We start from the raw sequence: 15,313 nt of genomic DNA on the forward strand, positions 1-15,313 counted from the left end.
AATGTACATTGTGCATTAATTATGAGCCATACAGAAGTTATCAAAAGTTTTATACTTACCTGCTCCGTTGCTAGCATCCTCGTCTCCATGGTGCCGACTAATTTTCGGCCTCTAATGGCCAAATTAGCCGCGCTTGCGCAGTCCGGGTCTTCTGCTGTCTTCAATGGGGCCGCTCGTGCAGAATGCCGGCTCCGTGTAGCTCCGCCCCGTCACGTGCCGATTCCAGCCAATCAGGAGGCTGGAATCGGCAATGGACCGCACAGAAGCCCTGCGGTCCACAGAGAGAGAGGATCCCGGCGGCCATCTTCAGCAGGTGAGTATGAAGACGCCGGACCGCCGGGATTCGGGTAAGTACTACCCGGTTTGTTTTTTGTCTCGCGCCGAACGGGGGGGGGGGGGGGAACAAAAAACGTTTCGGCGCGGGACAACCCCTTTAATAGAGGCAGAGTTACAACAGCCTGATCATATAGGTGTTGGAGCTAGGGATATGTCTATACACCCAAGTAACAATAAAGCTCTACTCCCATGTGATCTATTGTTGATACCTTTTATTTAGGAGACACAAGTTAGTCTTTCTGAAGGAATTTATGCAGTGTGTGGAAATAAAACCTATAGGTGGATACGGGCGTTTTTAGCCGCGATTTGCGCATGCGCATGCGTCCGGCGATTTTATAAAACCATTGCTTTGCAATGGTATCGGACACATGAGCGCTTTTTATGCGCTCGTCCGATAAATTATAGAACAGAAATCGCAGATCGCACCTATCTGCGATCTGCGATTCCTGTTCTCTTCTCTATATGCGCTCAATGGGGCCGGCGGCAGCAGCGCCGACCCCATTGAGAACATATAGAAGACAAATCATTCTTCTCTGCCACAGCTGTAACAGCTGTGACAGAGAAGAACGATGTTTGCCCATTGAATTCAATGGAGCCGGCAATACAGCCGCTCCATTGAAAGCAATGGGCTGCCGGCGTGCGCGGGGTGAATTGTCTGGAAGGGCTTAAATATATAAGCCCTTCCCTGCAATTCATCCTAAAATGTGTTAAAATAAAAAAAAATTGTATACTCACCTTTCCGCTGCAGCCGGAGTCCAGACGCGGCCGCTGTCAGTTCTCCTGAACTGCTTCTCGGCACTATTCAGCCGGCGGGGCTTTAAAATCCCCGCCTGCTGAATGATCTGCCTCTGATTGGTCACAGCCCTGACCAATCAGAGGCAGGTTTCACTCACACACCCATTCATGAATTCATGAATGGGTGAGTGACTGCTGCCTCTCAGCGCTGAGCCAATCAGGGGCAGGTCTGACTCACATCCATTCATGAATGGGTGTGAGTGAGACATGCCTCTGATTGGCTCAGCGCTGAGCCAATCAGGGGGCAGGTCTGACTCACACCCCCTTCACACCCACTGCAGGACGGCCACGCGGAGCTCCGGCGAAGGTGAGTATATATATATTTTTTATTTTTACACATTTTAGGATGAATTGCAGGGAAGGGCTTATATATTTAAGCCCTTCCCGACAATTCATCCCGGGCTCGCCCGCAGCGCATTGCTTTAAATGGAGCCGGCTCTATTGCTGTCTCCATTGAATGCAATGCGCTGGACAGCTCCGGCCCGTTTCTAATGAAACGCGGCTAGGAGCAGATTTGCGGGCGATTTGCGGGCGACTTGCGTGCACCGGTCACGCGATTTGCGGATGCGCATCCGTCATGTGATCCGCAAATCGCGCGAAAAAACGCCCGTCTGACTAAGGCCTAAAGGTGCAGGAGGAACATGTATTCTAGCAAAATTAAAACCAGCTACAAGGGTATGGGAGAATGATGAGTTTTCTTAGCAACACAAACTTGTGCATATATAGTATTTTACTAGTAATTATTAGGAAATTATAGTACCAGTGTTTCTGGTGGTGCAATGCGTCACACAGCTCTGCTACATGCACATCACGCCCACACAGCTGTGGTACATGGGCGTGTGACAGACACACAGAGCTGTGCTACATGCCATGCGCCTGACAGACACAGCTCTAGTACATTGCATGCGCAGCACAGAACCAGCTCTGCTACATGACATACGTGTCACAGACACAGCTTTGGCACATGACATGCGCTTGACAGATATGACATGCACATGGTACAAGCACAGCTCTACTACATTATATGCGCTTAACAGACACAGCTGTGCCACAGTACATGTGCATGTTACAAACTTAGTTCAGCTACATGACATGCGTGTCACAGACACAGTTTTGGCACATGACATGCGCCAGAGAGACATGACATGGTGCAAACACAGCTCTGCTACATTATAAGCGCATGACACACACAGCTGTGCGACAGTACATGTGCATATTACAAACTCAGCTCTAGTACATGACATGTGCGTCACAGACAAAGCTTTGGTACTTGACATGCACCTGACAGACATGGCATGTGCATGGTACAAATACAGCTCTGCTACATTATATGCACGCAACAGACACAGCTGCGCTACATGACATGTGCATGTTAAAAAATCAGCTCTGCTACATGACATGCGCATCACAAACATAGCTGTGCTACATGACATGCACATGTTACCAACACAGCTCTGCTACCAGACATACATCCATGCTGACTATACACATTACATGCACAGCACATTAGACAAACAGCCACTCGCAGCTCTACTACATTTATGCTGAATGAACACATGACACACACAGCTCCTGGATACAGTGATGAGCCCCTGGTCATGTGATACCTGACTCCACCCACACAGCTGATCACATGACGGTAATGTCATTACAGGACCTGGTAGTTTCTGTTGGCTTATCCAGTATACAGTACTACCAAACTCCAGTATGGCTCCTCCCACAGCAGTGACATCATCACAGGACCTTCAGCCCACCAGATCTCTGTGGTGGCAGTAGGTCAATATCTCCTGTCAGGACCGCTGATCTGTGGTTGCAGTAGGTCGGTGTCTCCTGTCAGGAGCGCTGAGTTGTGTCTTCTGACATAATAATGACTTAGTTGTATTCTCAGTGTGTTCGGACAAGCAATGATGCCACCAGGGGTGGATCTATGACATCGCCAGGGGCAGAGCATGAGAATCAGTCACTCACATACTTACATACTAACAGACAAGTGGTCGTTAGTAGTTGAATTGTGATATAGATGAGAAAAAGGTACACTTCATACACACTGGTTGGGCATCGAAAATGGGGGTGGCGTTGGAATGTTGTTGAATTCATTTAGGAACACTCAGCTTATAGAAGCATTAGGAGACACTTTTGATAACATTACTGTTTAATGCTATTGACATCCAGAATGCATACACTAAGCAGTTAATATTGGTAACTAATCAACACACTGTAGTAATAAAATATCTCACAGCATCACAAGGAGACCTTTGTCAAAATTGTAGGTCCATCAAGCTGTCCTTCAGGAACGCTACAGGTCACTTGTGACATACAGCAAGCCATTAGAGTAAAGGAACAATATTGTAAAGCCATCTCTGAAGTAGATTCCACATTGGCCAGAATGGTTATCCTTTTTATTCCACTTTTATTGCTTTAGCGTGGCTTGCGACCGGCATGAGAAGTCGCAACTGAGAGGAGCTCCCCAGGGGGATACCAGAATCCGTCCAAAATCATGGCCTGACCAGAACTTGAACAACCCAAACGATGCCAATGGGTTCTTAAAGCATCAGGAACAAACCAGACCGTGGTGAGAAACAACTGCAGCCCTCTGACTCCTATAAAAGAGCTGCGGACGAGAGACGGTGCCAGCGCCCCGCCATTTTTTCCCGCGCTCTGCAAACAGCCTGCCTCACCACTCCATCCTGCTGCTCGGATGCACTAAGATCCTGACGGACCACCGCTTCCCAGCTACCACCCGGCAGGAGGCCCCGCTGGTGTTGGGGACCGTCCGCACCGCTCCACTCATACCGGAGCCCCCTCCGCACTGTCTCCGGGCCACGGAGATCTGCGCCCGCCACGAATCGGGTGGGGGAAACCCCTCCGCTGAAGTGACCAGACTCACTATTGGAAAACGAGGTGCTCCGCTTCCCCCTGTGCCCGTGCCTAACCCGCGGCCGCGGGAGCCGCGGACCAGCTGCCGACCGCCCCGGCGCCATCCATCGGCGACAGACCCCGCTCCTTGCTGGCGGGTGCCTGCCCTGGCTGAGCCCGAAGCGGGACTACGCGCTCCCCCCTCCCTGCCTCGAAGCGCCGCCGCCGAACATCCGCCGCCTCGGAGGGCGGCGAGGGGAATCCCCATACCTGTGCGGCTGCCGCGGGACTTGCAGGAGGCCGCGTCTCGCGGGACACGCCGCACGGCAGCTCTCCTGCTAGCACACGGAGGCGACACCTAGCGCTCCGGGGCGCGCTGGCCGTGAGGTCGCGCGCCGACTTGATCCCGGCCCTGCGGGCTGAAGACTCCCTCCCTCTTTCCATCTCTAGTGCCGGCTGCGGTGCGCCCGGCCGTCCCCCGACAGCCCATCCTCAACGGCACATCTCATCTGCCGACCGTTCAGCTGCCAACGGACTGCACCACCCGGAACTCCACTCCTGAAGGGACCCCCCCCCTCGGAACCGGCCCTGCGGAGCCGGCAACAAACCGTGAGTTACTCATAAAGGGCCTGGGGGCAGCACTCAGCACTACATAGACCCCTCATAGATACAAACCCTAGCCAGAAGACCTACGACATAATAAGACTACCCTACCCCCCAGGGTGACTGAGGGACCGGCTACCTTATTACTCTCCTACGAATGGACTGTACGGCACCGGGCTAGCAAGCAAAAGACCCCGTAGCGGACACCAACCCATCTCCGACCCTGAACTGCTCCGGTGGAGATGAACTGTTGTACCCCGCGGCTGGCGGACTACTGTATTCAACTAGTGCAGCCCCCTGTCTCTTCTACCGCGGCCAGACCTAGACCAGGGACAACCTGGAGCTATTAAGATCTAGGCGACCGTGCATTCTCCTCTAGTAACCCATACAAAAAAACAAAGATACAGACCCCTGATTTCTACAAGTAAACACCGACACCGTCTATACTATAACAACCTTCATAACCCGCCGCACCAATCTAACGAATTTTAACATGAGTACACGTGCGAAAGGCGGCGGCGGCGCCGAAAAGTTAAAGGAATTCTCCCGCTCCGAAACCCCTGAGCATACCCCGCGAGCAACGCAACCCACTCAGGCGAAAGAACCCGAAAACGAAACACCGCAAAACCCAGAACCCACCATGCGTCAACTCCTAGAAGCAATTAACGCTTGCAAATCTTCTCTTACTGACAAAATAGAGGGGATTAAATCCGATGTCTCCCTATTAAGACAAGACCTACACAACATGCGTGACAGAATGCGAGAAATGGAAAATCGCGTTTCCAACGCAGAAGACTCACTGCGCCCGTTGACTACGGCGGTCAAAAAAGCAACAAGAGCAATAGAATTCTGTCAATCCAAAACAGACGATCTGGAAAACCGCTCGCGCCGCAACAATCTGCGTATAATAGGCCTGCCCGAAAAATCAGAGGGCTCCCACCTGGAAACATTCGCAGAAACCTGGCTTAAAACGCTACTGGGAGATGACACCTTTTCTGCCCACTTTACAGTGGAAAGAGCCCACCGGGTCCCTGCGAAGCCACCACAATCGGGAGCCCCCCCACGGCCTTTCCTAGTAAGGATCCTAAATTGCAGAGACCGAGACGCTGCACTACGCCAAGCCAGACTAAAAGGTCCGCTAAAATATAATAACACAGCGATATCCATATTTCCCGACTTCTCTGCGGAGTTACAAAAGCAAAGAGCCACCTTCGCAGAGGTGAAGCGAAAGTTTAAAGAGAGACAGATCCCCTATTCAATGGCATACCCTGCGCGTCTGCGAATAGTGGCCCAGGGGAAGACTGTCTTCCTTCAATCCCCCACGGAGGCCCTGGAGTGGCTGGATATGCACTCCGAAACATCAAAAGGATGATCGTCCCCACTATGCTTACTAGCAAGATTCCAAATTTTGTGGCGACCCATGTTTCAACACCCCTTGACGTATAGACGGTGTGCAACATGACCGGGACACCTCTAAAGTTATTGTTGGAGCCCAGCGGTCAATCCCAAGCCTCTAAAGGCCAACAAGAGTTTCCCTATGTTTACTAGCAGGACTCCAAATTTTGTTACGACCCAAGTCTCAACACCCCTTGACGTGTGGACGGTGTGCAACACGACCGGGATATCTCTAAAAGCTATTGCTGGAACCCAGCGGTCAATCTCAAGCCTCTAAAGGCCAACAAGAGACTCCCCCCAACAACGCAACATCTGCTACTTCTAACTGGATTGTAGCTAAATTGTTCTCTTCCTGATTTTCTTCTCCATACTTTCTCCTTTCTTTTTTCTTGTTTTCTTTCCCTTTCTTCTTTCTTTCTTAAATTCTTTATTTTGTTGTTTTCTTTGATATCCGCGGTATAACTTTAGCGAGATGTCAATAATTAACAGTTTGAATTGTTGTATACTGCTCTTCACTAATGTTCTTCACAAACAGGCGTTAACACAACCCCTTCCCTCACACCCACCAACACCCTGTTCCCTCCCCCACCCCAAAAACACAGATAAGAGGGCTAAACTTTACACCTATGGAGGCAATGACGTCCCTAAAATGTCTTAGCTGGAACGTCCGAGGGCTTGGCACAGCACTCAAATGAAGAACAGTATTTTCATATATTAAACAACTAGGCCCACACATCATTAGTCTGCAGGAGACCCACCTTATCAGAGATAAGGCAGATACCCTTTCAAAACCATGGATCCAGTGGACCTCCCACTCCTTCCACACCTCCTCCTCAAGGGGCGTCTCAGTGCTAATTCACAAGTCAGTACGCTGGAACCCAATTACCACCCGTAGGGACCCCGAAGGAAGGTTCATATTTATATATGGAGAAATAGACTCTAAACCATATGTCATCTTATCCATCTATAACCCACCTCACAATAACCTCCATCTTCTGCAGACTGCTATCGCATTTGCACATTACTACCCATCGGCGGAGGTGATTTGTCTAGGTGATTTTAACATGACAATGGACCCTATCAAAGATAAATTCTACATACCCTCTAATCCCACCCCCACTTCAAACTCCCCTCTAAGACAACTTATCGAAAGCGTAGGATGGGTGGACCTCTGGCGACTCCACCACCCCGAAAAGCGGGAATATACCTGCCACTCACCAGGTTACAATGCGCTGACAAGAATCGACTACATATTCAGCTCCATAGAACTGGCAGTATACCTCTCAAACATAACACATTGCCCGAGAGGCATCTCAGACCACAGCCCCATATTGCTGACCCTAAAATTTCCCCAAATTAAAATAAGGCCCACCTGGAAACTACACCCATTTTGGCTCAAACTTCTTGGATCGGATGACCAGATGCCCTTCCACATCTCCTTATTCCTAGATGCCCACAAGGATAACACTCGCCCTGCCTTGAAATGGGACACCCTCAAGGCCTACATCAGAGGATTCCTCAAATCTGCCATCTCGCATATCGAAAAATCGACAACCCAGACCGATAAAGAGATAGAAAATCAGACCCTAGAGGCCGAGAAAACATATATATCAGCCCCCACAGAAGCCAATAAAATAGCTTGGCTTAGTCTAACCCAATTATACAAGCACCAAATATACGCCAAAACCAAACGTCAATTATTCTTCTCCAAGCAACACTACTTTGAACTAGGGAACCAATCCAGCCACTTACTCGCCAACCTCATCAAACGTGAAAACCAAACAAACACGATCCTTAAGATTAAAAACCAACACGGAACAGAGTTCACTGATGCCCCATCCATTACAAATTGCTTTAAAGAATTCTACGCCAACCTGTATACCTCCTCCTCTCATAACACGGTGACAGATATTTTAGATTATCTTAGCGACTTAAACTTCCCAACCCTTTCCGAAGAACAGATCGACCTTCTAGAGGCTCCCTTTACTCTGGAAGAGATCCAACTAATAATCCAAGATATGGCCCTCAATAAATCACCAGGACCCGATGGTCTCCCAATAGAGACATACCGTAAATACTACGAACAATTAGGCCCACAACTCCTCGAGGTACTAAATCAAGCGCAATTGGACAAAACACTCCCAACTTCTTTTTATAAAGCATCCATAGTAGTCATCCTGAAACCAGGGAAAGACCCCACAGATTGCGGATCCTATCGACCTATATCACTGGTGAACACAGATTATAAGATCCTAACTAAAATCCTGGCCACTAGACTGAACCAGGTGATCCTCTCTATCATACACCCTGACCAAACGGGCTTCATGCCAGGAAAATCCACAACTATAAATATCCGCAGAGTCCAAACAGCTATTCAGCTAGGTAAACAATATAACATGCCTTGGGCCTTGGTTTCACTTGACATGGCAAAAGCCTTCGACTCGGTGGAGTGGCCCTTTTTAGAAGCCTGTTTGATCCGGTTCGGATTTGGACCTAACTTTCAACAGTGGGTCAAAACCATATATAAATCCCCGAGCGCAAATGTTGTCGTTAATGGTGTCCCATCGGCGGAATTCCAACTGACAAGAGGCACCCGACAAGGATGCCCTCTATCCCCGGCTTTGTTCGCCATAGCCATTGAAGCATTGGCGATCCGATTGAGAAATGCCCCCAGTGTGACCGGCATTAAATGGTCGGATCTTGAAAGCAAACTAGGATTGTACGCAGATGACACAATCCTATTCTTATCGAACCCGTCAAACTCCTTTGCCCAAGCCATGACACACATAGATAGATTCTCCCACTTCTCCGGACTACACGTCAACTGGTCCAAATCAACGATCCTTTACACAGAGACCAACCCAAAAAATGACCCCTGCATCGCAAGATATGGACTGGAACCAGTCTCAAAATTCAAGTATCTGGGAATGCTCATGTCATATGACCATAACAACGCAATAGCGGATAACATAAACCCACTTCTAGAGAACATAAAACACAAACTGAAACGATGGGCTAAACTACCACTCTCTGTGGCTGGGCGCATAAATCTCATCAAAATGGTCGTCCAGCCCAAATGCCTATACATACTACAACATATGCCAACAAGTGTTCCCAGGCGTTTCTTCAAATCCCTAAATTCCCTAATTATAACATTTATTTGGAATTCCTCTCGCTCCAAACTGAGCCTATCAACCCTACAAAGACCTAAAAAGCAAGCCGGAATGGCCCTTCCGGACCTCCGGCTTTACTACCTAGCAGGACAACTGCGAAATATTAGAGCTTGGGTTTTGGGAAAAGAACTGCCCATAGCAGACAAACAACTTGCAAAACAAGTAACAGGACATAACCTCCTGAACTTTTTAGAATTCCCGGAACACACTAAAACAACTGAACTAATCCCACTTCATAAACTGTCTCTCAGCGTGTGGAAAGAAGCAAAGACATTACAGAGCTACCGGGGAGTAATACCAGAACTCCCCCTCTGGAATAACCCCGGCCTTACTGCATTACAGACCGTTCCAGACCCACAGTACTGGATCGCACAGGGGGTACAAACACTCAAAGACATATATATAGATGGCACATTCCCCACATTCACACAATTGCGAGACAAGATGCAGGCCCCACATCTCCAGCTATTCAGATTTTTCCAACTGAGACATGCACTAAATTTCCAATTCCCTCCCCCCTCAACCCGTATAACCAAATTCCCCACAATAGGCATCCTCAAATCCCAGGGACCCAAAGGCTTAATATCGGCTCTATACACACACCTCCTCTCAGCTAAAATAGATCCCAACCCTCCCCCAGTGTACGATAAATGGAAAACCGCCATTACTTCCCTCACACCGGAGGACTGGCAGGATATCTCTGAATCCCATTTGTCAGTGTCACCAGCCGCAAACAATAAGCTAATCCAACTATACATTGTACACCAAGCCTACCTCACTCCCAACCGCTTACATAAAATGCGCAACACCACTTCAGACTCATGCCAGAGATGTCGCCAACCAAGAGCAGACTTTTGGCACCTGATCTGGGAGTGTCACTTCGTTAAGGAATTCTGGTTAAAGGTGACAAACCTCGTAAACTCACTTCTACAACCCCCATTATCTATCGAATTGGACCCCAAGGTGGCGCTGTTCGGCCTGTTGGAGGTGGAGGTGTGGCCATACCACATTCGTGTTTTCCTTGAAAAGACACTATTCCTGGCCCGCAAAGAGCCATGAAATGGATGGCAACAGAGCCCCCCTCGATCCCACACTGGGTCCAAACCGTAAATACCATTATCTCATACGAAAAAATCATATATCAAAATAGAGGATGCCCGACTAAGTTCCAAAAAGTATGGGGAATCTGGCTAGACTCCTACTCTACCCTTACCACTGACTGAAACTCAAACCCAACCTACATTAACCCTCCCCCCCCTCCACACTCCCCAACACCCCCCCCCCCCTCCCACCGGCAAACGCCTAGAAGACCTGTAACCCACACTTTCCAAGATCCAGAACAAGAAGAGCAGAGTTTGATTTTATTGTTTTTATAAGTTATAAAAAAAAAAAAAAGTTTACTGCTAATAAATACAAAGTCAGACAATTTAGGAGATGCAGTAACAAAGTCCGAGTTAATCTATTACATGATTTCGGTTGTACTCACACTACTATGTACTGTACAAATTCCTTCATACTGTATGTCTCACAGAATGTTCATTATTAATAAATAAAACAAATTAACCTTTATTGCTTTAAAGGACTAGGTGGTATATCTGGCATGGTCCATGTATTTTTACAAGTTGTACTTCTGATCTTGGTTGTCTGCATAGTCATAACATTTTTACTTGTAATTTTTAAAATAATTCTCCAGCCTAATTGGAAATGTTTTTCAGAAAAATCTTCAGCTGAACCTATGTCCCAATCAGAACCTGAAACGCATGTTATGACAATCATTGCCTCTACCAAGCTGCCGTGTGCATTATGTGGAAAAGAAATCCTAAAAGACATCAAGAACTGTGTATTGTGGAAATCCATTATCATCTTAAAGATTTAGTTTCACATATATTGGACTATTACTCGCATTATCTCTTATGTTGTTTATACTAATACTATTGGCATATACAAAACCAATGTATGTAACCTTATATTGAATATACATGTTATAACATAGACTAGGTCTGAACTGTCAAGAAATGGTGGGAAGATCCAGCGTTCATCTTCGGGGCGGACCTTGGGATAGGCAGGGAAAGAGCGGGTATCTTTCTTGTCCTTTTAGAGGTCATGCCCTTATGCTTTGGAGATAATAAAAAGAAGAGAAATGATACAGTCATTTGGTAGCCTTTAAGAATACTGATGTCTTTAACTGAGAATAATTTAGGAATCTCCTACAAAATTGATTCAATGTCATAATAGGAATTGTCTACTTCATCAGACAGCACTATCCCAATAAGGGTAGTGAGTATTTTCTAAGATATTGCTCCCATTTACTGTAACACACTTTTTTCCAAAGTCTATGACTATATTGATTGCTTTCAGTACATCTGCTCCAATTAAATTAACGGGCCAATTTTCAGACCACAACATTTGAGTACATAAGTCAAAAGTGTTTGTTAGACTCACCTGGAGTAGCTTTGGTTGTATTAATCAACAAGGTCCATTTACACCCATTCCCCTTATTTGTCCCTTTTTTTTAATCAAATTTGGCAATATATAAGTCCTTCGGTCACACACACTTGCACACTGACAGTTACAAAATGTTTCTCACTTGTCTCTGATTGGCTGGGACTCCTACTGTATGTCAGGATTTGCATACAGCCTCTGATTGGTTATGACCCTCTCTATGTACTGTAATATAAACCAGTCTGATAAGAACTGTGCTGGTGCTTGGTAACTGCTCAGACCCTGCTGTCCTCCTCCTAACCATGGCAGGCAAAGGGTTTCTATGTACTGCAGTAAGCCAAAAAATCTGAACACATCACACATTTATTTGTATATATTGAGGATAAAACACCTCAGATGCCTAGGACCTACCCTTCTCAACATATTCGCAAAAAATCGCAATACAAACGCAAATATAAAGTGACCCTCTGGGGCTGGGGAAAGAAATATGGCTGAACCTCTTTTCTGACTTCCATACTGTGTATAGTATGCATTGATAGTCTCAGGCACTACATACCGATCTGCCTGGTCAGTGCTGGTTAATAAAAGCAGGTGTAGTATCTTACACTAATGATGAATACTAAACCACAGAGTACATCAGGCAGTCAGAGAAGCTGTGTGGCAAATAGGATATGGAAAAATACTGGTATGGAGGCGCAACCCTCTAAGCTACTAGAAGATGAAGATAAAGGTCCAATATGTGATGGTGAAAGCACTTCTTTTTTATTATTTCACAAAATACAAACAAGAAATAATAAAAAAGAAGTGCTTTCACTATCACATATTGGACCTTTATCTTCTAGTAGCTTAGAGGGTTGCGCCTCCATGCCAGTATTTTCCCACATACTTTTCGCTACACTCACGCCCAACCTGGTGGAGCGTCATCTGGTTGGCAGCACCTCCACCATTCGAAATACTCCATCATTGGAAACCCTTTGTACTCCAGAAAAATTCCACTACCCTCACTGGGGCTTGCTCCACCCTACTTTTTCATCTCTTACTCACAGAGAAACAACCCAGCCATTTATCTTTTCTCTCCGTGAAAGGGCTGTACTTTTATGTTTATTATGTTGGCTTCATATTAGTAGCAAACAACACACAAAAAAGAAACAGTTACATGAATCAGACTCATACAAAGTTGGATAATTCTGCTAATACTGTAAAGAATCATATCTGAATATGCATTTTGGTCCCTCATCCTTTTTTTATTGGCTTATTTTTTAAATTCATTTTTAACTTTATTAATAAAAGTAGCATTTTGTGTCCTTATATATTGGTCTGGTATGCTTTATTCACATATGAATGTTGTGACGGTGAACTTGTAGTAGTAGGAGTACAGTTCAGCTGATGGCACTCCTATAAAGGTTGCTCCTCACCTGGATTAATATAAATATAACTATGTATTAATCTATTTTTCTAGCCCTTTCCTGCCAATCTTTGATTATACCAGCCTACAAAACATATCTTTTTTTTCTATCACAAGAATATTTAATGATGATTCTAGTATATTTCACCTCCTGAATTCAAATCTGTTACAATTTTTCGATTAGGGTTTTTTGTGACACATTTCAAATTTATAAAATTAGTTCTTATGTAAGTCAACATTATGTGAAATAGAGTTTACCTAGAAAGTTATAGCTAGTTAATATTGCTAGTAAAAGCAATAAAGCAATGGCTGTCAAATCTTCATAGATATTCCAGTTATAGTTTTCATACTGAATTTTTTTCTGTTTCATATTTTTTTATGTCTCTTTCATCTCCGCAGCATGCGGTACAGGTATTAATGGGAATTGGTTACTATTAGAGATGAGCGAGCGTACTCGTCCGAGCTTGATGCTCGTTCGAGTATTAGGGTGTTTGAGATGCTCTTTACTCGAGGCGAGCACCACACGATGTTCGAGTTACTTTCACTTTAATCTCTGAGACATTTGCGCGCTTTTCTGGCCAATAGAAAGACAGGGAAGGCATTACAACTTCCTCCTGTGACGTTCCAGCCCTATACCACCCCCCTGCAGTGAGTGGCTGGGGAGATCAGGTGTCACCCGAATATTAAAATCTGCCCCGCCCGCGGCTCGCCACAGATGCATGCTGACAGAGATCAGGGAAAGTGCTACTGATGCTGCTGCTGCTATAGGGAGAGTGTTAGGTGTTATTTTAGTCTTCAAGAACCCCAACGGTCCTTCTTAGGGCCACATCTGACCGTGTGCAGTACTGTTGAGGCTGCTTTTAGCAGTGCTGCACAATTATTTTTTTTTGTATATCGGGCGTGCAGACCATTGCATCCTCAGTCTGCAGTCATTTTACAGAGAATAGGGGCAGTACTGGTGAGGCAGGGACAGTGGGAAAGGTGAAAGAGATATACTGTCTATATAGGCAGTGGGCTTTTTCAAAAAAATTGGGGAAAAATACTACATTTGGGCTGCCGGTGACTGTCTTCAGTGTACTGCGTGTCTGCTGGGGGTAGTAGTCATAATTAATATGCAGCTAAGCGTTACAGCAGGCTTGCGCATAATTGTTTCCTGGCTCTGCTGTGCCCGTTACATCACCACCATCATAGCGCCAGAGGGAAACAGTATACATAATATACGCTGCATACAGGGACTGTCTGGTGTTTCAGCTCACCATTTAAAAAAATAGAAGCAAAATACTTAAGGCCTACCACTGGCCTTTGGCCACTTGACTGCTTCTGCGCTGTGAATTCCACTAGCTCAGTCATACGCACCTACGTCTCACTACAGGCTTGCGCAAAATTGTTTCCTGGCTCTGCTGTGCCCGTTACATAACCGCCGTCATACCGCCAGAGGGAAACAGTATACATAATATACGCTGCATACAGGGTCTGTCTGGTGTTTCAGCTCACCATTTAAAAAAATAGAAGCAAAATACTTAAGGCCTACCACTGGCCTTTGGCCACTTGACTGCTTCTGCGCTGTGAATTCCAGTAGCTCAGTCATACGCACCTACGTCTCACTACAGGCTTGCGCATAATTGTTTCCTGGCTCTGCTGTGCGTTCCGTAAGCGAAGTCAGCCTCCAACCACAGGCCAATAAGCGGCACATTTAATTACAGCGTTCTGTTTCTGCTCTACTCGTAATACACCATGCTGAGGGGTAGGGGTAGAGGACGTGGACGCGGGCGAGGACGCGGAGGCCCAAGTCAGGGTGTGGGCACAGGCCGAGCTCCTGATCCAGGTGTATCACAGCCGACTGCTGCGGGATTAGGAGAAAGGCAAGTTTCTGGTGTCCCCAAATTCATCTCACAATTAATGGGTCCACGCGGCAGACCTTTATTAGAAACTGAGCAGTGTTAGCAGGTCCTGTCGTGGATGGCAGAAAGTGCATCCAGCAATCTATCAACCACCCAGACTTCTACGCCGTCCACTGCTGCAACTCTGAATCCTCTGACTGCTGCTCCTCCTTCCTCTCTGCCTCCTCACTCCATTAAAATGACACATTCTGAGGAGCAGGCAGACTCCCAGGAACTGTTCTCGGCCCCCTGCCCAGAATGGGCAGCAATGGTTCCTCTCCCACCGGAGGAGTTTGTCGTGACTGATGCCCAACCTTTAGAAAGTTCCCGGGGTCCGGGGGATGAGGCTGGGGACTTCCGGCAACTGTCTCAAGAGCTTTCAGTGGGTGAGGAGGACGATGACGATGAGACACAGTTGTCTATCACTC

The 15,313-nt window shown here is 46.7% G+C and overlaps 2 protein-coding genes across 6 annotated transcripts in view; both read left to right on the forward strand.

The window, feature by feature from the left end:
* LOC136625576 (acetylserotonin O-methyltransferase-like) overlaps positions 1 to 12,288 on the forward strand; it is a 63,967-nt gene extending 51,679 nt beyond the window's left edge. For all 5 annotated transcript variants that reach the window (XM_066599872.1, XM_066599875.1, XM_066599877.1 and 2 more), the window contains one exon: positions 10,874 to 12,288. The gene's annotated coding sequence lies outside the window, so the exon portion shown is untranslated. The remainder of the gene's footprint in view (positions 1 to 10,873) is intronic.
* The window catches only part of LOC136625577 (acetylserotonin O-methyltransferase-like), a 186,101-nt gene that overhangs the window by 49,062 nt on the left and 121,726 nt on the right, over positions 1 to 15,313 (forward strand). The window lies entirely within an intron of this gene.

The sequence above is a fragment of the Eleutherodactylus coqui genome, chromosome 4, assembly GCF_035609145.1.
Source record: "Eleutherodactylus coqui strain aEleCoq1 chromosome 4, aEleCoq1.hap1, whole genome shotgun sequence".
NCBI classification, from domain to species: domain Eukaryota; kingdom Metazoa; phylum Chordata; class Amphibia; order Anura; family Eleutherodactylidae; genus Eleutherodactylus; species Eleutherodactylus coqui.